The sequence below is a fragment of the Conger conger genome, chromosome 18, assembly GCF_963514075.1.
Source record: "Conger conger chromosome 18, fConCon1.1, whole genome shotgun sequence".
Lineage (NCBI taxonomy): Eukaryota > Metazoa > Chordata > Actinopteri > Anguilliformes > Congridae > Conger > Conger conger.
The window spans coordinates 18,558,342-18,583,643 of record NC_083777.1 but is presented as its reverse complement, the minus strand read 5'-3'; the positions used below and the strand labels follow the sequence as shown (position 1 = coordinate 18,583,643).

The 25,302-nt window shown below is 39.8% G+C and overlaps 1 protein-coding gene across 1 annotated transcript in view; it reads left to right on the top strand.

Moving 5' to 3' along the window:
- The first annotated feature begins 2,010 nt into the window (after nt 1-2,010).
- oprm1 (opioid receptor, mu 1) overlaps nt 2,011-25,302 on the top strand; it is a 37,359-nt gene continuing 14,067 nt past the window's right edge. Inside the window, exon 1 of the mRNA XM_061227933.1 lies at nt 2,011-2,126. The gene's annotated coding sequence lies outside the window, so the exon portion shown is untranslated. The remainder of the gene's footprint in view (nt 2,127-25,302) is intronic.

Here is a 25,302-nt window from a genome sequence, read left to right as displayed (position 1 = left end):
GAACTCATTCTGAGTGAGGTCATCACAGCAGTGCTCATCCTGAGTGAGGTCATCAGATCAGTGCTCATTCTGGGTGTGGTCATCAGAGCAGTGCTCATTCTGAGTGCGGTCATCAGATCAGTGCTCATTTTGAGTGACCTCATCAGAACAGTGCTCCTGGTATGGAGTGTGGAATGGAGGTGCCATGACTCAAAAGGTATGGAATTTAAAACTAGAATTTACAATTTATTTCATGTAATGCATATTTAGGAAATACATGCACACATGCACACAAACACAAATGTATTTATTTTATTCCGTATCTTAATTAGAAAATGAGACATAGTTAAAATATATGCATTATGCACAGTGAACTGTATACAACATATTAGGTATTTTATGATGTAAAAATTGTTTCAGTAGTTTTAATATTTTGATTGTTTCCATATGGTAATTTAAGTAATATTTATTTAATATGTTCCATTATTTGTGCAGTTCTTCCTTTCACCACCAGGAGACACTAAAACCTTGTTCCGGATTCACCCTATTTAAACTCACTGTTGTGAAGCAAAAAGGCATCTAATATCTGATTTGTTAATTTTCGGGATGAAGAAATATTTGGTAAGGCTGTGAATGCTGTTCACATAATCCCTGTACAGTGATCAAGTCTAAGACAGGAGGCTAAAATGAGATTTCAGAAATCACTCTACAATATTAGAACCGTACCATTTCCTTTTCATTACAAATAGTGATCTTTGTCAGAAAAATATAATCAACACAATAAATAGGTAATACATTATGTATAAAAGATGGGAGTTGACCTCTCACCTGTCAAAAATATCAGAGTAAAAATATAAATAGTGAAATAAATACTGTGCCTGTATGCGCCCACAACCACACAAGGCCTTCATTACCTCTCATTTAACTTAATCACCACCTAACAAGTAACTCATTGCAAAGGGGAGACGAGAACAATATTAGCTGACAAATTCTTCTCAGAGATTGCCGACGGGAGATTTGGATTAATATCAGCCTGGCATTTCTACCTGCTCTTGCTGTAAATGGCTTTTATGTTGCCTCGAAGAGAAGCATTATTCTCAGGCTGAAGGGCTTTCATTCTGTACATAAAACGCCCAAAAAACCTCAAACGCCTGCAGTCGCAGAATGAAACATGTCCACAGTGGGGGGATTTGCCACTCACCTTGCATTCTATATTAGGTAAAAACATACTTTTGAGAGATTCCTTTATGTGCCCGAAATCAGGCTGTCCAGAACAGCGCAAGGGGCTTATCTCTCCCTCAAAAACGGGTCCAAACCAGGATTCAACAACTGAACAACCTTCACTGGACCTGCAGTACTTTTTTTCTAAAGTGGACTGGCTGAAAGATAAGTATGCTTCATTTGTCCGAATACACCAGGTCTGACCTTTATTAATTGGTGAAAAAGTTCTGAGGCCTCTTGTGATTTACATTGAAAAGGTTAGTGCTGCTGCCTCACAGAGTAGGTGGATAGGATAGTTAAAAAAGAAATGCTACACGATGCTACTCTGCTGCTTCAGCACACACATAGGGGAGAGGCAGGGAAGAGAGCCATTGCAGTGTGTTTTCATAGAGCCATAGGAGTCCAGGGAAGAGGCTTTACAGCCATGCTGACAGCTGTACTAAACGCTCTGATGTCATTACAGGCTGCATCCCAGCTCACTACACCTTTGATTAAAAAGCGCTTTGAGGCCCTGCAGTATGTCTCAGGGCAGAAACAGATGGAGGGAGAATATTGTGCAGTACCCACATGAACCCACTATTGTTGCTTTGTTTAATTTCACTTTTGACATTCTCCCACTACACAATGAGAAATGATTATTTCTTAAACCATCCAAAGCTCTCCCCCATTCCCAACCATAGCTTGTATGCACCGTCTGGTAACACCACTATTCTCCTGTGACACCAACGCGGTGCCTTTCAAGGAAAATAAAGCATGTATATTAATTTGTGTCAATTTGAGTAGTTTATCTTTTGATCATTATAGACTCAAGCTGAAGGTAACTGCTTATGCACTGAGCAAACGCCTGCTCTGGTCTGCAGACGAAACCCAGGGAGACGATCTGCAGGATCAGCAACATCTTCCTCCCATTCTTCCTCTTCCTCTCAGTGAGTACAGGACATGCCCTCACCCCCAGTTTACCAACACTACAAAAGCAGCAGCTGGAAATGAAGAATAATGACAGCCTCCATCCCCGACACAACATTAGCACTACACATGATCGTAGCGCTACGATTTAGAGCACAGCGCTAACAGTACCCATGATGCACTATGATTTAGAGTTCAGCGCTAACAGTACACATGATGCACTACGATTTAGAGCACAGCACTAACACTACACATGATGCACTATGATTTAGAGCACAGCGCTAACAAGTACCCATGATGCACGATGATTTAGAGTTCAGCGCTAACAGTACCCTTGATGCACTATGATTTAGAGCACAGCGCTAACAGTACCCATGATGCACTATGATTTAGAGCACAGTGCTAACAGTACCCATGATGCACTATTATTTAGAGCACAGCACTAACAGTGCCCATGATGCACTATGATTTAGAGCACAGTGCTAAAAGTACCCATGAGACACTCAATGTATTTACAGCTTTGGGCAGATGTAGTGCCCCCTCAAAAAAGGACCATAGGATATGACAATTTGGGCGGCAGCTCCATAGGGCAAGCAGCGCCACCCAGGGTGGGGGAGGGTTAACTGGGGCGTTTTACACCCTCTAGCGACCCCCGCCAGTTGATCGGGTGCCCATGGACTGCATGCTAAAGCCCCATGAGAAAGGTTTTCCTCCAACTCTGCCCTACACAAGCTTAGCTATAGTCTGCAGTGTGAAAGGATTGCAGATAATTTGACATTCCAAATTAGAAATATACAGCCCCAAAATTGAACACATTTATATAAAAATGAACTGAATAATTATCACTGACATACTGTACAACGGAATATTTATTAAGCGCAAGACCATGTAGTACATAACACTGATACGACAGAGAAGATTTTAGTACATTTTAGCACTGACATACAGAATTGTTCATAGTATCCATTTATACAATTGGGTGTGCAGTACCCAGTCAATCAAGCCTGCAACCTGCAGATCATAAGCCCAGTTCCCTAACCATTATACTAGACTGCCATCCTGCAATTTGCCTTCGGTTCCGTGGTTTGCCCTTTCAGTCAATACCTACATACATTTTAATACAATGGCTTCACTGACTGAAAAGAAGCAATTTGGCTTATTTTTATTGGGTAAAATAATAGAAGTTTTTTTATTTCATTGGAGGTGAATGTAATTATTTTTCCAAGAATAAGTGACAGAACAAATCGTTCTGAATAATTCTTTTCAATTATTGTCAGTGGTATTACCGGCGTTTTTAGAACATCCTGTTCCAATGTGGGCAGGTAAAACTGCTGTAGGGTGTTACACAGCTGCTCTGACAATCTCATCAACTAACTTGAAAATGCAGCATTTAAGAACGCCATTTACCAAGCCAACGGAAATAAAACAAAACTGTAGCTTGAGGCTGCTGGGATCTACGGGAAGTACAGAGCAATACTGTTTGTAGTGTAAGCGGCCGAATCAAAATTATTATTTGCATTGGTAATCACTACAACTTCCCTGAAGTAAAAACATTCAGTTCTCCCGCACACACCTGGCCATGTGGAAGCCATACACACAGCAATTGTGTTTCTAATATATCAGAAATAAACAACATAATTTATCATTATGAAAGCAAAGGCCTTATTTCCAAGTCTCCCTGGTAACCAATGAATCCCAGTCTAAAGAGCAACGAGCAGCACAAATTCCACATCCCACCTGCAGGTGCATCTACAAATGATGACAGCAGTGGGTTTGGGATTTCATAGATACAGCTGAGATGTAGGTGGAAGTATGGCTCAGGTACACAGACATCAGAGAGACCCCATTCAGTACTGAAAAAGAAAATACTTTTGAGAGGGACGTTAGCGTTTATTGGTTTTGTAATTAACTTATTCAGTGGTGCCAAAAGGACATGACAGCCAAGCGCAACCAGCAAAGGAGAGGATCCTGTGGGCTGTAGATGAAACCATTTTTATAGAAATTCAGAGGTGCATGGCAGGGGATGTTTATTAGTTCAAGTAGATTTCCAAGAAGGTGAAAACATCAGCATGAAATCACTTACTTGGGTGCTGGCCCTCCACATGCTGGTATATACTCTTCCAGTACTTGCAAGAAGGATGCAGCATCATTCTTCCACAAAAGAATCTCCCAGTATCTAGAATTCTACTGGAGGAATACAGCACCATTCTTCCACAAGGAAGTCAATAATCTCCTGCCATGTGGATGGAGTGGTGACTGAGAAGACCATGAAATAAATTGTATGAAACATAAACTTGAATGTGATGCTGGATTTAAAGTCATATATGTTTGGGGTGTGAACATCCAGCCTAATTTATGAGGTGAGAGATCTCTAGGCCATTTCCATTTTTCAGGGATGGGTGATTAAGAAGAGTGGCACTGCTGTTACCTGTCTGTAACGGGCCATGGGGATGAGTCACTCTGCAGCCATTTTATTTGAACTAAAGAATGACACAGGCATACGTTCTGAGAGCTTTTTCCACCAGACACTATTTTTTGTGCATTGTCTTTTTGCCAAAATAAAATAAACCCAGCATCATAGAGTAATAATAACTTCTCTCTCTTTTCTCTGGTTATCTTTCTTTCACTCTCTCCCTTAGAATAATTTTTCCCTCTCTCTCTCTCTCTCTCTCTCAAACATGCACACACACATGTAGCTTACACACTCTTTTTGTACCTTTATTCATATTGTACTATACAGTCTTCTGTTAATTGGTGGACATGGGTACAGATTTTAGCTCAGGAAAGGATTTTAATGTACTGCCTGTTCTTTGTCCTGAACATGTTGGACAGTGTAACTCCAAATTAAATGCAGATGTAAACAGCTTATTTATATGCAGCACAAATGATAGTCAGAGAAATAAACTAATACCTCCAGACTGCAGCATACACAGAACTGGAGTATTGATGCATACAGTGTTTTGCATTGGAATTCTCCAATTTTAATGCATCCAGGTGGACAATTTTGATTGAACTGGAAGAGAAAAAGGTATTAGCAAAATCTTTCCATTTTTGACAGGTTGTCTTCAAAACTACTGATATTTAAATTACTTGATCATTTAAACTGCATGCCTTGCTAATTATGTCAATTAACATTTTACTCTTGCATTTCCGGCACAGTGTTTGTGTTGAGATTGGTTCTTAAAAGATTGACAGAACAGAAGCAAGCAGGTCTTGACAGTGTATTCACATCAAATTACAAAAGCACAATTCAATATGATTTTCCCCTCTTAATATGGTTGAGCATGTCAAACAGCTGCTACACTGAACATTTTTTAAAATCTGTTGGCAATGAATGTTGTGGCATAGAGTGCAGTTTCTCATAAGAACAGCCGTTCTCATAAATCAGTTTTCAAGAGATGCATTCATGAAAGCAACTTCTTGCCAAAATGGGCAGCATTAAATAAGTGGCACTGCACATGTTTGCAATATCCTGATAATTTAGTGTGAAAAGAAAATTGCCCAAAATTAAAAAATATATATATTGTAGTAGAGAAAAAGAGACAAGAGGAGATTATTTGCACTATAAACTAATTACAGTGGGGTGCAAAGATTTTGGCACCCCAGGTTTGAATATCTGTTACAATGAATCTTGATGCTTATAAATGATAAAAAGGGAAAAAGAACCTGTGCAAAAGTTAGAGAACCTTTTTGGTTTATTCTTTGTTGCTTTTTAAAAAGATTACTAAGGCCCAGAACCAGGTGATTTACTCAGTAAGGCTTCAATGAGTCAGGTGAGTATAATTCCAGAGGTGAACTATTTATTCTGATGTAACTCTTTCTAAACTTTCTAAAGTATCCAACTGCAGTGGTTGTTCTGTCTGGTGTTAACAACCATAGGTTGTCCGAGGATTTCAGAATGAAGATGGTTCATTTCCACCAAGAAGGAGAAGGCTGCAAAAACTCTCTCAATATTTCAAACTACCCATTTCCACTGTCAGGAACATAATAGGAAAATGGAAGATAAATGGAACAGTTGAAGTCAAGGCAAGTATGCCAAAGAAATCATTGAAGGAGGAGGAGTTAGAAAGAACAAACTGACAGGGTTCCCAAACTTTTGCACAGGGCCTTTTTCCTTTTTTATTATTTTGAAACGGCAAAAAACTAATCTTGCTTTAAAATTGTGCCATTTAGAGGTCAGGTTTGCTTGTGTTTACTTAGATATTAATTGTAAAAAGCTTTTTGATCAGGTGTGCCCAAATCTTTGCACATAACTGTACATATACTAACAAATATCTATCTGTTTCATGATAATTAAAATATCTCAAACACACAAAAACACTCTGCATACATAAAAGGCAGCCAACTGCAGTGAAAGCATCCGAGCTTTAGCGCAACAACAATAATGATTGAATTAATTATTTCCCTGGCCTGTTTTAATGAGATTAAAAAATGATGTGATTTAAAAAATGGCTGTTTTTATGCAATGATAATTGGCAGGAGCAATAAGTCATGATAGGCTTAATCCGCAGCTCTGGCACTTTACACAAATTTACCTCTTTCTCTTCACACTTTTAAAAACAAAAAAACGTTTTTGGTTCAATTTAATAAAATGAAACTGCTACTTAGGAAAGGTGTAACATTTTTTAAAATTATTCTTCATTTTGAAATGTATTGCAGTCTCTTTGAATCAAACAGGGATTTTACCACAATGCAGTCAGGAAACTCAAAGCTGAGTAAATTCCCTTTTGTACTGTGTTATTCGCATTCATCTCTTCAAGAGTGAGGTGGTGGAGAAAATGTGACTTTTGATATTTGAGAAAGAATAAACTAGAAAAGTCACAGGGGGGTCAAAGAAAACCCTACTATGAGAAATCAGACCAGAATTCAGATCAAGGTGAATTCAACTGCTCAAAGGAAATTAGAAAAGGTATGCCTGTCACAGTACATAACTTACATAGCAATTAGGTGAAAGGAAACCTGTGTTATTTGTTGTGCATATAATTTTAAGCAGTTAGTCTTCTGCAAGTGGGATTTCAATGGCACTGCCATTGTGTCCTGGAGTCTCCAGGCTGGAGTCTTGAATGACAAGTCATGACTTGAATTTGTCATGTGAATTCTGGCTTCAGCATTTTGCAGTGACACTGGCACTCAAATTGTGTCTTCTAGACAGTTACCCTTCATAACACTCACAATAATCAATACAATAACTAATGCACCTTCATAATTCATTTTAAAGAGATTGTAGCAGCTCAATCAGTGGGTTTAGCAAATGAACACATACGAGGGCAAGAAAACACAAGCCAAAATTTGACAAAAGACACTTTTATTTTGAGATGGAGGGGTGAACAATGTGGGAATAATTTTAAATGTTATTATGATCATACTGTATAATTATAATTACCCCTGGTTACAATCTTTTACTAGTCATTTCAATAATATTTCATCACAAAATGAGTATTTCTAAAGAGCATCATGAGATGTGCGTTTATAAACTGGTACCACTGAGATTTGAACTCAGGTAATTTGGAAATCATTAACTTATTTACATTATCATTTACATGGAATATAATTATTAAATTATGCCACACTCATTTTGCAGCTATACACCTTAGTTTAAAAAATAATTATGAAACCAGCGGTATATCATATATATATATACCAGAGGGGCGGCCTGTAGCGTAGTGGTTAAGGTAAATGACTGGGACATTCTGCACAATAAGATCTGCACAGCCGTTGGGCCCTTGAGCAAGGCCCTTAACCCTGCATTGCTCCAGGGGAGGATTGTCTCCTGCTTAGTCTAATCAACTGTGCATCGCTCTGGATAAGAGCGTCTGCCAAATGCCAATAATGTAATGTAATGTAATATCATACGAAGGTAGATCATTTTTTCGACATCCTCAACCCACTGGCATTAGGCAAGGGCTGAGGGATATTATTTAGCCAGCCAACAAAGCTGCACCCTACTGTTCCAGTAATAATGCCTATTTATGGGGAAATTCTCAAGAGAAAATACTGATATGCTATCTGTACAGATAAACAGTGTGCAAGTCAAACAAATCTAAAAGCAAAGAACGTTTCATACACATTCTAATCTTAGGAATATTGCTATCAGTCAACTGTTCTCCAGAATTCCAAATAAAAGAAAATGGCGGTTGATTTTGTCCTTCAAACTTTGATTATTTATACCTTTTACAAGTCACATATTTTCATGGGCATTTAATTTTAACTTTATTATTCATGTGGGTGTCCAGTCTGGAAGGCAGTGGCACAATGATTTTGAAAACAGGAGCCTTGTGGTTTTAAAGCAAATGACTTTATTAACTCAAATCAATGGGTAATCACATGATTAGACTCAGAATTTAAATCTGCAGCTGTCACAGGACCACTTCATCTTCTCCACATGGCTGCCTGCTATCTATAGAGGAGAGGATCAGCCACCTTCTGTACACCGTTGTGATTAAGTAATAATAACTTTCCTAATGATCAGTGTTGGCTTGAGATTCTCATTGCCGTGCATGCAGCATGTCAGACCTCACTCATAAAGATGAGCGGCGATAAACTTCAGTGAATGCATGCAGTCTTTTGTTTCAACTGGGCATTTTTATTTCAGCAGCATTTATTTTATGTGGTTGTTTTGTTTATTTCTCATCTGTTGTCATGTTTTCATGTTTTGTGTGGACCCCAGGATGTGTAGCTGATGTTTTGCATTTAGATAATGGGGATGCTAATAAAATCCTAATATCCTAAATCCTGTCATGCTTCGTTTCAGCAGATCTGTTTGACTTCCTGGTCTGTTTTACATTTCATCCTCCACAGTAAACATTGAACAGAATGACTGAGGCCAACCAAAGCAAATAACTTTTCATCTCTAATAACCAACCTTGGCTTTGAAAACATTTTAGCTCAAAACTGTGCATTCTGCGATATGACTAAAAGCTGTGCATTCTGGAATAAGACTCAAAGCATTGCATTCTGGGATATGATTCAAAGCTGTGCGTTCTGGGATAGGACTCAAAGCTATGCATTCTAGGGACTCATTCCAATCGCTTATTTTCATTTCTTGCATCCTTTCCTCATGTCCTTCCTCCTTCCTTTGGTCCACCTAATGGAGGATGCACGGAAGGATGCAAGGAAACATCCATCCATCCATCCATTATCTGAACCCGCTTATCCTGATCAGGGTCGCAGGGGGGCTGGAGCCTATCCCAGCATACATTGGGCGAAAGGCAGGAATACACCCTGGACAGGTCGCCAGTCCATCACAGGGCACACACACCATTCACTCACACACTCATACCTATGGGCAATTTAGACTCTCCAATCAGCCTAACCTGCATGTCTTTGGACTGTGGGAGGAAACCGGAGTACCCGGAGGAAACCCACGCAGACACGGGGAGAACATGCAAACTCCGCACAGAGAGGCCCCGGCCGACGGGGATTCGAACCCAGGACCTCCTGATGCAAGGAAACATGTATTAGGCAAATGGAACATCCTTGCGCTTTCAAGCGTCAGTTTGCAGTACAGTGTATTCTCTATCACAGAAGCATCCTCCGGGAATTTTACGGATTTGAATAAGGAGTACCTTGATCGATTTCAGGGTGAAATAAGGACTGAGTTGATGAGGATGGATAAAAAAATTAAAATAAAAAAAAAGTTTGGAAAGAGCCCTGGGATATAAGACTCAAAACTGTGCATTCTGGGATAGGACTCGAAGCGGTGCATTCTGGAACAAGACTGCCAGTCATTTGGATTCCTTTTGAATTTTGCAGCTGTACCCATCCAGTACCATGGTCCCGAGAGTTGCCACAGACTTTTGGTTGCAGGCTGTTTACTTGTGGATGCTTACTTTATCCTCAGATTGATTTTGCCCAAAAGCTAAGAGGCTCAGGAGATGGTGAGAGTGGTCTCTGTCCTGCATGCTTTTGGCTGTGTGGCGGATGGAATTCAGACCATCTGGCTGCCAACGGCACCCTATCAGGACAGCACCATTTTCATCTTATCACTTATCATCTTTGTTTGCCTTTTTGTTCATATTCTGTGTTTTGTTCATCTGCATTGTCTGTGCTGATCACTCTGTATCGTATGCAGGATCGTACTTGTGCGGTGGAGAATCTCACTGAGGATCAATCGCAGGTTCTTTGTGCTGGTAAACTGGGTACCAGCAGGAAGGTGTTCACGTGTGCTTTGCACTGTGTCCTCAGAATAGATTTCTGCCATTTTAATACCACCCATAACCAGTCCAGTCTGTCCTTCCATGTAGTTCTCTATTCAGGGGACTACATACATGCACTGTGCCTCCTGGTCGTTCTGTTGCCGTTCAGATTCACGGTCTTCTCCGACTGCAGTAGGGCCATGCGCACACTTTTCTCCTAACTCCTGCTCTCGTCTCTGTTCTTCTCCTTCACCAGCCCGATGCTGCATGGCGCTCAGAAGCGCTACAGCCAGGGAGAGTGGGTCGGGGCCTTCCACTGCATTCACCATCAGTTCAGCCATTAACCTCAGCGGCACAAACTTGAGGAAGATATTTTCTCAAATATATCCGATGGCATGATCTATCATCAAACAACATTAATTGTAAAAGCATTTCTTTTTAAAGGACTTACTGCCAACAATATACCATTGTAAAAGAATTGATTTGGCAAGCAAGCGGAGTTAATTATGGAACTCTCTATCTAGTTTAATATTTTATGATAAGGTTGTTTTTGAACTATAATGTGACTAATTACACATGAACTAAAAGACTTGCAGTGAACTGAGTATACAGACTCTGTGTATAGTTCTGTGTTAGCACCTTGATGCTGCCAGTAAGAGATTATGTTAATGTTGCATTACCATAAAAAAAACATAAATTACCATAACCAAATGACCGTATTAGGCAGCTCTCAGGCTTCAACTCTTAATTAGAACCCTTTCACTGGATCAAAACTGAACACCGAGTAGACAATTAGAGTTACACACATGCATCAGTATTTAGAGGGCATCTTACATGTGGCTTTGAACAAAGAATTAAAGGACTGTGTGATATTATGGACAGTGGATGTTTTGGCATTCTGTCTAGGATCATTGCTTGCTAACACACAAGTACTGTACAATTTTTCTAATGGCAGTATTTGAGTTGTTCTGGTTCGCTACATAACGGGGCAATCAGAACTACTTAGCCAAACACCTGGTAAATGTGTCATGAGTTATGAGTAATCTCGATTATTATAAGTGGATTCTGTTTACACTGCCCAGGAGCCTTTCAGTCTGCCCACAGAGCTTGTAGAAGACTTTCTCTGCTGTTATTACGTACATTTTTAACAAAGACAAGCACCTGCACCTGTCCTTATAAACATTGTTTGCCTACTGCCATGAACCTTGAGACTCTCTCATACCCATTTCTGCGCAGCAGTTCCCATTATTTCTGCTCCACAACTGCCTCCGATGACTCATTCCTGATCCGTTACCATGGACACCCTGCTCTTCCCAGCAGGAGTACACACAGCTTTAATGGCCTCATGTCTACAAGCCAAGCATTAAAGTTGGTTCAAAAATCGAGCGTCACTGTTCAGTAGCAGAAGATGAGATGGTTTAACCTTATACGTAGCTCACCTAAGACGCACAAGTAGAAACTTCAAGATGCCAGAGAATCCGCAGGATCTGCTACGTTGAGTACACTGTGACCACATTATTAGGTAAACCGAGAAACTAGTTTGTTAAAGCAAATATCTAATCCGCCAATCATGTGGTAGCAACGCAATGCATAAAAGCATGCACATAAGAGGTTCAGTTGTTGTTCAGTTGTTGTTAAAATGTGAGCGAAGTGACTTCCACAAGGAAATGATTTCTGGTGCCAGAGTTTACAGAGAATGGAGCCAAAAACAAAAAAGGTCCAGTGAGCAGCAGTTATAATAATAATTATTAGTATTAATAATAATAATAATAATAATATTTTATATTATACATTATTATATACTCACTTAAGTTCAGAAAAATTATTTGCATCCAGCTTTGAAATAGCAGGCTGCTGTCTCTGATAATAATTTGAATGCTTCCCAAGCAAGAGCTAATTCACATTCTACCAAATGAAACGATAATGCAGTCCACTGAATTTCACATGATAGTTTGAACTGCCACTCATTTCCATAATTACTGACATGTTTTTTCATCAGTCTCAGACTTCCATATTTCACTGGCTGTGAAGCAGAGGTTTCAGCTCCAACGATATAACCAGAGCATGTGCTACAAGCATCCTGTTGAATTATAAAAGCCATCTGATTGAATAAATTAAATTAAGTAAACCGTATTCTTAACCATTATGCTTAAGTGCATGGTAAGTGGGATGGGAGATATTTCAATGCAACCTGTTAAGAAGGCACTCTGCTTTATGAGAGAGTGTGCCTGCAAGTGTGTGTGTGTGTGTGTGTGTGTGTGTGTGTGTGTGTGTGTGCGTGTGTGTGCGTGTGTGTGCGTGTATGTGCGTGTGTGTGCATGTGCTTGAATGCATGTAAACGGTGAAGGAAATATATATCTTCTAAATTTCCTAAAAAGTAAACACGGGGATCACATTATCTACTGGGAGGATGGCTTCCTAGTGCTTCTGCTCCGTGCCCTCAGTCCTTTATTTTCATATAAATAACCAACTTAACACAGTTTATTAGTATTATTGATCAAGATATCAGATATGTGCAAATGTGCAAAGGTTCTAGATAATCACATTGATAAATATATGACTAAGCTTATACATCATGACCAAACAGGCTTCATGAAAACCGGACTTGCATCTGACAATAACCGAAGACTTCTGCACATGGTTCATTCTGTCGAAGATGTCCACACCTCAGGCATGGTTCTTTCATCTTTTGACCGAGTGGGGGCATCTCTGGGAGGTTTCGGAACACATGCGTGTTTAAAGTTTTAAATATCAAAACTTCTGCAATGGTTCTCACAAAAAATATTTGCTCTTCTGCAGTTCTTCATTTCCAGAGGCACTTGTTAAGGGCACTTTCACCCCTTCCATTTGATCTTGCCACTGGCTCAATCAATTTGCCAATCAATCAAATCCATCAATCTGACCGATAAGTGTCAACAATACCCAACATATTATATCCTTGCATGCTGATGATGTCCCAATATTCGTTAATGATGTTACCGCTTCGTTACCACATATCCTATCCACTTTTAGTGAGTTTATTGCCGTATTGGGATACAAAAATACACTGCTCCTTAAAGTAAAAATACCCTGCCCTCAACAGTTAAAACGGTGTTCATATCCATCCTTCACTCCATCTGACTCCAACAGATAGAGGCTGATCTCAAGAAATGGGCCCATCTTCCATGCTCTCGACAGGCTTGGGATTCCATTATAGCTGGACATTCTTCCACATATAAATGTTTTCGCCAATATGATTCAGCTTCCCCACCAGATAAATATTGGACCAAGCTTCATACCCTATGTCATGTCAAATTGTATTTGGTAAGGCAAATGCCCCAGCATTAAACTATTTATTTTATTTTATGCCCTTGGAAAGAGATGCATTGGTCACCTGGTGACCTATAGAAGAAAGGTTGGAATAGCCCCACAGACTTCAGGATATAATCCATTCAGTTTTTCCTCTATGACAAGCTAAATTGCATTTCAGGCCCATAATCTCGTATCTTCTCATAATTTGGGAAAAAGTCAAGAAGCATATAAAAACCATTCATTCACTCCCATTTGTCATAATGATACATTGTTCACAGATTCCCACCCTTTCTTATTTCCTCACTGGAGAACACAGGGAATTCATACCGTTGACATTTTTCAGCGAAATGGCCTCTGCACATTTCAGGATTCAAAATCACAATACATCATACCCGGTACATCATTTTACAATGAAAACGTAAGGGGTCCCCTGGGAAACAAAGCTTCCTATACATGCAATAGATACTATGCTGGATAGGAGAAATGGAACATGGGGGTTTAAACTCAGCCCTTTACATGTTTCAGCCACAAGCAATCCAATCACTTTGGGATAGAGATCTAGCCACAAGTTATGAAAATGAATTTCCTTGGGATACTATTTGGAGCAATCTTTCATGTGCATCCATAAATCCTTCATGCACTTCAATAAACATACATAACACCTAGAAAACGTCACATCATGAAGCTCATCCAATCTCTGTGTTGTGTCCTCAGGGGTCCGTTGGCACCTCATGCACTAGTTTTGAGTTTGGCCTGCAGCAAAATTGGCCGTAACATTATCCAATATTGTTATCAGAGATATTCCATGGTGTCCCAGAGTACTCATTTTTAAAGACAATTCGAAACTTGATTTATCTCAAAAAATGTGCATGGTTAGCTGGCCTCACTGCAGCTAAAAAGATGCTTGCACAAAGGTGGAAGCTACCATTCTCTCTGTCCTGGTCTAATTGCGTAAATAGTTTTCTACACATCACATTATTCACAAGGAAGCATTTACTTGGATTCATGGAGCTGGCCACAAGAGGCTGGATCCCTGGCATTCAGTGGCTGCCGCTGTTGAGTTCTTGTTATGATTTCGGAGCACATCTTTTGGATGTGTTCCATGGCCTGGAGGGTGGCCGGTGTTGCCATGGGGGGGGGGGGGGGGGGGAAGAGCGCTTTATAGGGGGAAAAGAAAGATACGTAATCTTTGGGATGTTCTGTATAAAAAATAAATAAATAACAAACAGTTGGTTACAGAAAAAAAGAATAAATAAATAAAGCAAAAACGAACAGCAAAAACGTGACCATACAAGACTAAGTAGATTAAAAAGGTCATTATTTTCTTAAAGCTTTAATGTAATACGGTTCCCACACAGGTCGGTCACATATCAGTACTGAATTTGACAAACAAATGTCAAATTTTGACAAACAAATTCAGGCAACTAATAGAACACCGGGAAAGGGTGCATTTTCTATCAACAACATTTATCTTACATCACTTGAATTTCTTGGAAGATCCCTGCAAGCGACATTAGAGAGTGACATTTAGAGCTTTTCAGATAAGTAAATATCACCAGGGGCGATTCTGGCGGCAAATACCTTTCAAAAAGGCTTTATTATCTCTCAATGACAAGTGCAAGGAGAAGAGCTGATTGAAAAAACAGGAAAAGAATGGGAGCTCAGCTTGTGATTCATTCTCTGCCTACTCATTTTCCCAAGAAGATGTGTGGTTATATATTGATAAGACAGAGAACAATTATAATTTATAGCGTGTCAGAAAAACTAAAAGGAAGAGGGTCACCCTTTCTGAAAAGATGCTGTCAGTATGCGTGTGAATGTGTGTAGGGAGGGGGTATGCAAGAACATTTTGTGTGTGTGTGCACACACAAGGACACGGTGCTCTTTTTTATGATGCTCCAGGAAAGACACACACACACACACACACAGACACACAGTACTGTACATACACATCCATGTAAATGCCCCTGAGTTCTATAATTTGAATGAACCTTGAAGCAAAGTGACAGCACATATTAAAAATTAAACAGCAAATCTGATGCTCATTAAAGTTGAGAATTACCACAAAGCTAAAAGATAGGTCATACAGATTCCAGATCTAAATCAGTCTCTTTAATTTGGAGTTGAGCTTGACAAGACCCCACAGACATTTAAATGTCTACTTCCACCAAAGTTATTTTTAGAGTGTTTGCAAAACAGTTACAAAATGTGCTCTAAAAGGCATTGAATGATGTGACAGCAGGAGCATGGAGCGATAAATCAGGACCATAGAGTGGAGGTTTGGACTGCTGAATGGGCCGGGATACCCTAGCAGTGCTGACCCTCAAGCTAGCAGGGCCAGACAAATGCTAAGCAGCCTAACCCAAATCAATGTTCTGGGTTATGGCACAAAGGTAGCAAGGTAGCTTAGCCTAGTCTCATCTGAGTTAGCAACTGCAGGGTAAGACTATCAATTGGAATTGGGTCGGGGCTTTGGCAGAGACTCCATTTTATTCTGTCTACTGATCATTTCTACAGTGCCCAACCTTCTCATTCTCTAAGTCTTTTTCCTTTTCCTTTTCCTGCCCTTCCCTCACCCTGACTGTACAGACCACTCCAGCCTTGTTCATTCCCTTGAAGTCGCTAAAAGCTACAGTCCTGTCCCTCCCCTGGTTCATGCCCAAGCCTTGATGCAGCCTGGAGCTATAGATGCATCACCCTACCTCTCCAAACTGCACACACTTCTTCGCCACATTTGAACTTTCTATTTTTAATTTTTAAGTTTATTACCTGAACTGTAACCCACTAAATCCATTTTATTTGATAGAATTCTCATCACATGTGTGTTACATTCATTCTACCTTTACACCAGGCCAGCCAGTGGTGGATGGGCTCCCCCTCTATATCTGGGTTCCTCCCAAGATTTCTTCCCACACCTCAGCACCATTCGAGGGGTTTTCTCCCAAGTGGAGGGTGTTTTTTTTTTTACCTCATATACTTATAATATGGGTTGGCCTGGTTTTTTTCCCCTACTGTTACTAAAGTGTCTTTGTACATGTATACTTGTATGATATCCATACTGTAATCTCTTAGGTGTTTCATGAGAAGATTTGTGTTTATTAAAAATGAGGATGAGTGTTATTAATAAACGGATGGCACTAGCTGCTACTTTTATTGCAGTTCTTCATCTTAGTTTGTCTTGGCATTAGATTTGAAGGTATGAAAAAGACAAAGGGGTGTAATATTGTGGACGGGAAGGATCACTTCTCTTACAAGTATATTTGAGAAATAATTGCTGCATTGTCAAAGCTCAACACTGGTCTGAGTAGCAAAAGCTCTTCATCAATATTGATGTTCTGTAGCATTACAATTGTAAGAAAACATAACATAACTTCTAACATAACAGAAGATGATGATGAAAACAAGCAATTCAGCCGAACAAAATGTATTACACTATATACAGTACATTCCACTACGCAAAAAATTGCTGACACCTTTATCCAAAGCAACTTACAGTTGATAGGACTAAGCATGGGACAATCCCCCCTGGAGCAATGTCATGTCTTCATTGAACACACCTATTAAACATTCATAGTGCTGGTGGAAAAAGTAAGTGAACCCTTGGATTTAATAACTGGTCAAGCCTCCTTTGGCAGCAATAACCTCAAGCAAGTGCTTCTAGTATCTGCGGATCAGACCCGCACAACATCCTTACAGAACTGCCTCAGCTCAGCCATATTCTTAGGATATCTGGTGTGAAGATCTCTGGAGGTCATTCCAAAAGCCTAATTTTCTTTTCTTTTTAACCAATTCTGTAGTATGCATTTTTGGAGAGCAGCTGCTTCCTCTGTGGCATTCTGCCATGGACACAATGCATGTTCCATACTTCGCGTATGGTCAACTCATGAACAGAGATGTTAACTAGTTCCAACGATTCCTTCAAGCCTTTAGCTGTTGTGCCTTGAGAGTCATCATGGCTCAGTGCCCACTTCTAGGGAGTAGCCAGAGAAACTAAATCATAGGACTCAAAAGTACTAAATATAGAGAATTTGTCTAACTGTGGACTGATGAATATCAAAACTATTTGAGATTAGTTTGTAACCCTTTCCAGCTTGATGCAAATCAACAATTCTTGATTATAGGTCTCCTGAGGTGGTTCATGGTTCCCATCAGCAGATTCTTGTGAATAGCAAACTCATTTTTTTTGTTTTTTATGTATGATTGAGAGTAGCTCTAACCCATACCTCCAATCGTGTTTCATTGATTAAACTCCAGGTTTGCTAACTCCTGACTCCAATTAGCTTTTGTTGAAGTCTAGGGGTTCACATACTTTTTCCAACCTATATTGTGAATGTTTGAATGATGTATTCAATATGGAAAAGACCAATACAATCATTTCTGAGTTATTTGCCGCTGTATATCAAGCACAATTTGTTTTTTCTTGTGTGAGTAATTATGTATATGAAAGACATGTAGTGTCACAGGTTACACTCTAACACTGTACAGTTTTTGTATTCAGTTTTGAAAAGTCTGTTTCTTCAAACTACTTCATTAAATTAAATGTTTGTTGTCCCGTGGACATTATTTTCACTTAAGTATCTTTTTCTCTCCACACGGACAAGAATAGGCTACAATATGACTGATGTTGCCATGTGATGCATGTCCTTAAAATGTCTCCCCCTGGTGGATAACAGAAGGTTTGCATATCAAGCTGCCAGTTCATTTGTGTTCTCTCTTTTCAGTGTTTAGCCATATGTTCAAGATGTTTTAAAGAAAACATTTCCAAGGTTTTGGAAATTCCCTGCTATTCTTTTGTTGTACTCATTCTAAACTGGAGCACATGTGGATAAAAACTAAAGTATAAAGTACGACAGCTTTAGGCTGTAAATGTTTTAGGTTAGCACGGGAGGCTAATTTAGCTTAACTGAGTTTAGTAAGGGAGGCCAATATACAACACAATACCATCAAATGAATCGGCCAGTTGCTGATGTCATTTTGTTGAATCCTTTTGTTTTCATGCCCGCCCTTTGAAGAAAAGACGTTACTGAACAACATCCTGCATCTCCATTTACTCTCTCCGCTATTGTCCTGATGTGCTTCTACTGTCTATGCAGAAATGCGAGATCTGAAAAAATCAAACACATTCAATAGCAGCCACCCTTTTCTCACTTGACACGATTCAGTCAATGTGTCCTGACACTGCATCGGGGTGTCAGATGGGTAATTGCAGCTATGCTGTCATCCTGGTTGGATATTTCACATGTTCATAGATGAGGGTTACTTAACAAAACAAGTTGGTGTTTTTTATGATTTGTAAGAGATCTCTAGCAATGAGTAGTAGTGTTCCAGAGTAGGTATTTAGTGTATTTATCACATGGTGTTTGGTGCTACTCCTCCCACCAGAGTCAATGATCCCTGTTTCTATTTTATGTCATGCAGGTTGGATTACAGTGCTGAATGCCATGTTAATGAATTATATATGTTCTGATATCAAGGGCATATGTGAAAAATCAAGACTATTCTATACTGTAGGTGTGCTTTTGTGAAAAAATAAAGTAACAGGAAGCTTTCTCCGATGAGTCTGCATTACTGCATCATCAGTTTTAGTTACAAATGTCCAATGGAATGAGACAAAAGTTGGGGATTTAATCGCTTTCTCAAGACTTCACAGATCATTGATCAATGATTAAAGTGCAAATTAAGGGAAAAAACGGACTAAATTAATTACTTGTCCTTGTGCAGGTCTACAGGCCTGGTTATGTGCATCACACCACACAATTCAAGAATAGATACTGTGTAGAGGTCTATCAATACTGAAATGGCATCTTCACTGTCATCACGGTTTCATTAAGGATTTTTTTTAGCACAGGTCTCATGTGGCTGAAATTTCTCACGTCAGTTGGCAGTTCTTCCAAACCACTTTCAGGTCATGACTTGCTTTTTCCTGCAATCTACAGAGACGATAGGTGCTGTCAGAACATCAATACTCAATTTTGTGTTCAACAGAAGCTACAAAGCTGGTTTCGATACACCTACATCATTTTTCTTCAACAACCTAAAGCACAATGTTAGGGGAACATGTCATAATCACTGAGTGATTTCACACATTGGGAAGTTCACACATTACTTTAATCCATAGACTGTTACAGTAACATGACCTTGAGCACTAATTTTAAAGAAAGATTATTTCCACTTCCATTCTCTGGGTAGAACAGACAGTTGAGAAGACCAGTTTCAACCACACATACAAGATCGTCACTGATTAAGCTGATTAGGTCAGCAGCCATAAACACCCTGCTCCAGCTGAATGGCCGAAGCAAAGCAAGTGTGGGCTTGGTTTGCACTTGGATGGGAGACTTCCTCAGTTGCTGCTGGAAGTGGCATTGGTGGGACAGTAGGTCCCTCTGGTCTTCCCTTCTAGTCAAATAAAAACCCAATGCCCCAGTGCAGTGATAGGGACACTGAGCTGCATGAGACCCCGTCTTTCAGATGAGAAGTTAAACCGAGGTCCTGACTCACTGTGGTCATTAAGGATCCCATGACACTCATTGCAAAGAGTAGGGGGTCCCCTGGTGGCCTGGCTAAATACCTAAACCGGCCCTCTCAACCACCCATAATCTAATCATCTAATCATCCCCTGGTTTAATTGGCTAAAATATGCTCTCTCCCCTTCAACCTCAGCTGATGTGTGGTGAGCGTTGCTGTATGTCATCCTGGTGGAAGCTCCACATTGGTGTTGTTTGAGGCCAGTTTGCCCCTCACACTCTAAAGCACTTTGAGAGTGAGAAAAGCACTATACAATTAATTATAAGCCACCAAGAAACTGGAAATAGGTAGGCAATGGATCAAAATGTTCAAAAACATACAAAAGCAAACAAAATGCTGCATTTTGGCAATAATGAATTCTGTGTGACGGAAGCTGAAGGGGGGCTCATCGTTAAAAAAATGAAATAGCAAGTGAGCCCCCCCAGCCGCCTAATAATTGTGCACATAACTGATTATACCTCCTTTAGCATCAATAAAGAGCTGAACACTTCCTGTGAGTGCAGATCAGTCTCTTGCACCGTCTCGAGGGATACATTCTTAGCTGCCCTCCCTTGCAGAATAAATTTCTTCCTGCACAGAGGCTCCTATGAACCTCTCAGTGAATCTCAATAGACTTTCCGCTGTGCAGATTTCTGCAGAATACTCTCTTACAGTGTGGAATGCACTAAAGGCCAAAAACTTCACCATCCCCCCACCGTGTCTCACAAAGTAAAGTAGTTTGTAAGCAGCAGGGTTCATCAATGCTAATTTTCCTATTGAGTTCAATGGGATAACTAGTTTGTATTGACCTCATTTGAAGAATGACATCACCTAGAATGTGCCCATGACAGGAAATGAGCAGAGGACACTTTTTCCAAAAGTACTGTACATTTAGGTGGAACATTATTTGGCTGCCACATTTCAACCTTGTTTTATATCGCACAAATCCACCACTTGACCTTCTGTGACAAACAATCCAAACCTTGAATATTAATGAGTTATATATTTATTTATTTTTATTCCTACTCTAATGAAAAGCAGCAGGTTATGAAAGAGCCTGCTGCTTCAAATCATCTGCTTTTAGTAGTTATTTCCATAAAAGTCTCCACAGAGCGGAAGAATAAAAGAGAACACTTGAGAACTAAAGCTATGTTCTGATGAGGGGGGGCTGCGCTTTCAGTTGGAAATGCACTCCTGGCTTTGAAGACATCGACGCCGTCTTCAAACAAAATCACTTTTTATCATAAGGAATTCAGTGCTGAAACATTCAAGTACACTGGAAACTTTGATGCACATGCTACCAAGAAGCAGTGTAAAAGGCAGGCAGTGAGCCATGAGCGTAAAACTTCTTTTGATAAATGACTTTTCTAAAACAACCGTGTACCTAGATAAATATTTACCACAAAACTTCAGGCATGCTTACAGTCTATAATAATTCAAAGAACATCATAACAACAGAAAGGAATGAGGAGATGGATAGTGGAGGATTGCTTTAACTGGATAGTAACAGCTGGGACTCAGTGGAATGATGGCTTGTGTTTATGCTCGGAACATTCCAGAAAGGGCTATTCTCCCTCAGCTAGTAGATAGAAGGGTCGGAGAAAATGTATTCGATTTTTACATTTTACATTTACATTTACATTTTTGTCATTTGGCAGACGCTTTTAATCCAAAGCGACTTACAAGTGCATAGGTTCTACCATAAGTCAAAGCATCACATCCAGAAACTAGCAAAATACACATGAAATGCTGTTCTAAACATAGTTGATTTTTAGAGGGAAATCAGAGAGAAGATGCCCTATTCCATGGTAATTTTCTTCCCACATAAAGGATTTGTTTCTGAGGAATGATGATACCCTCATATAAGTGGTATTGTATGTCTGAATGCAGAAAAACTAGTTGACTACTGGAAAATGCCATTCTTTTGGGCCTACTTAACCGTTATTTAGCCAGGGTAGTCACATTGAGATTGACATCTCTTTTGTGGGCGGGCCCTGGAGCCTACCCGTCTTTGGCCTTGGGTGGGGGGAGGCTGCGGTACCCAGGGAGAGGCGGGCAGGGGGAGCAGGGGGAGTGAGCATGCAGGGTACATGGAGGATGGCCAGGGATCCAACCCGGAGCCTCCATCTTGTGAGGGAACAGCGCTAACCACTGTACCACCATGCCACTCAGCAGCACCACATTCAATTTCAATAAAGCGGATGATTGGCAGCCTAAAATGAGGCGCATGCAGCTTTACTGAAAGAGAAAACCCAGTTTAGCGAAGAAGCATGACAATAACAGATTATGTTTAATGAGCTAACAGTGAGGGCCATGCCACATGTCTGATGACCTGTGTTGGGTTGATGTATGAATTTCATACATCAACCCAACCCAGCCTGATTCGGTATTACGGCTGTTTCATTTCCTTTCTGTTTTCACACCATGTGGTTGTATTTGTTGTAATGTAGTTTAATGCTCATTAGCATATTTTTCTTGTATATTTTAGTGGGTAGTTAACAAGTTGTTGAGTCTATACTTTTTGAACTCTCCATTCCTCTTAGGACTACACTTCCCTCCCCCCCTCTGGGGAGTTACTGCACTTTGACCCCTGCTTTTTGCACGTGTGTTTGCATTGCGCGTCGTACTGGAGACGTGCATCTTCTAAATGCCAGGAAATTCATATGGCAGGAGGCGAACATGCTGCTCTGCATCAAAAAAAAAACTCTGTGCGAGCACAACAGTGAGCCTCATTTCAGACAATACCCATTTCAATGTTGTAACTGAACGAAATATAAGCCCAGTCATTGGGTGTGTATCTAAAGGGCACAAGATACAGCAGCCCAAATATTTCAGGTTGACAATCTAATTATGTGTGAGAAGAGCACAAACTCATTTATATTCTGTGTAAGGTTACAGGCAACTTTTTATGAGAAAAAAATAATAAAGGAAAGGAATGGCTTGAAATGCTTGCTGAGTGCAGGATTCACACCAAGCCACAAAAACTAAGGACGATCTCATTTCAGACAAAACACCTTGGCCACTGACTGCAGCTTACATCAGATAAACCTCCCAGAGATTGGGGATGAATCACAAATCTATATGTCCTCATGCCCTCTGCGAGTTCAGGGTAAGGGACATTATTCTGGCATTTTTCCAAAGGTTCATACCATCAATCCCCAAGGTTCAGTGGACATCATGCATATGAGGAAATATCTGCACAAGAACAAACAAGTTATTTATAACACGGCAATGAATTAAAATATGTCCAGTACACTTGATGATAATAATAATAATAATAATAATAATAATAATAATAATAATAATAATGCATGAAAAATGGCTCATCCAGCAGTGTATATATTGTACATACAATAATGTAGCTTTGTCAATACAAATCACATGGACAGCTCAAAAAATGCCAAAGGAGCCATTTAAACATACTCTAGTGTCCTTTATTTAAGGCCCACTGTCTCAGGTCTTATGCATCATTGATAAGTCTATTCTGACCATTCCATTTAGAGTAATCAGACATGGGAAGTTGCACTATATATCACATTTTGCATGTGTTTTCTCCATCATTCTATTCCAATACCCTCTACTAAGACTCCCTCTGCATAATGTTTTCACAGAACAGTGCTTATGAAATGGAGTGAGAACATCACAGGCTCACACCAGTCAGAGTGACATGACACCAGGAACACAAGGGAGGCCACACACTGAATGTCCCAGTGGAAATATTTAGCAGGTACTGTATTGACAGATGAAAATACTAATTGCAGTAACTTCTTAAGACTTTGAATTAAATCACAGGAACAGGGCAAACAGGCTCAGCTTTACAGAAGTAAGCCGTGCTTCAAATACATTTTAGGAATTATTTCCCTACACACAACATTTACCAGAAATATTGATACTGCAATTACTTGCATTATCACGACTTAAATCAATTTATATTGGATTAAATAGCATTTTAGTACCTGGCCCATTATTCTAATTATAAAATTAAAACTGCACACAATTTTACGACAAGACAAATAGTAACTGCTGAACCAACAGTTACATGACTGACATTGAAGAAAGTGAAATCAATACCCATAAAATGAAAGATAAGTTTCTTTTTACTTCGTTAATGAATTGATAGCTAAGTGGATTTGTGATGAAAGGGTAGGTTGGGCTCCTGAGTGGTGTAGCTGAGTGAGCCTCTTGTACACAGCGCAGTAATCTCCTTCCTAGCCCCAATCAAAATCCTGCCCATGCAACTGCCAACTGCCACCCACAAGATGGATCATGATTGGCAGCTGTGTCGCCCAGGAAGTGGACAGCAGTAACCCAATCAGAAGAGTAACCCAATCCTGACCATTGAACAGTAGGCTAACTCCTGTAGTGGATGGCATGCCCAGGTTCTGCCCCCTGGAGCCCAGCAGCTGCTGCAGTTTAGACCCCTCCTTGTTAGATTGTTAGCAAAATATAAGAAATTGATGTAAATATTTTACTGCAACAGCATGTTCACTTCTAATTGTAAATGCTTGCTCTGAATGTATACAGCATTTACATTTTGTACATACATTATGTATATATTTTATGAGTAACGCAGCATGGCACAATGTATACTGGTATTAGTTGCCATCAACATCACACATTGGGCAAAGCTATAGGGATTGCTTGTACTGAGTGCAGGTCTTGTGCAAAATTAGAGCAGAGGTGGAAATTCCATAGTCAGAGCGTAATAGGACTGCCATGTGTTTCTTTTCTTCCAACCATGCACTCAACCAGCTGATTTCTCTAATTAGTTCTACCTGGTGGCTGAAGAATTGTGCTTATTAGCAAATCCAGAACAGAATACTGGGTAGGACTTTGATTGAACCTGGATTTTACATCTCTGGATTCCGGATGCTGTTAAAATATGCATTGCAGGAATTTTAACTATAATGGATATTTAATGAGTAATTGGTAAAATGTCCTGCTCGCTAACTATTCAATAACTACTTTGCATCCTAAAGAGACGATTCTCAATTTAAATGCCCCGCCTGGCTGATGTAGTGGTCATTTACAAACGCCAACCCCTCATTTTTGTTAGCAGATTTTTTGTTTTGTTTGCTGGTTTTTCTTTTTTCAATAACTGATAATGCATTTACAATGTATGATTAATTGTACGTAACCGAATAATAATCATTATTAGTAGCAGTGATAGTAGTAGGCTACTATACTAGTAAGGCTAGTTCTCACTTCCCAGCTCGATATCGGAATAGGCCTATACTGTAATGTCCGTTTCTTTGATATGAAGTTC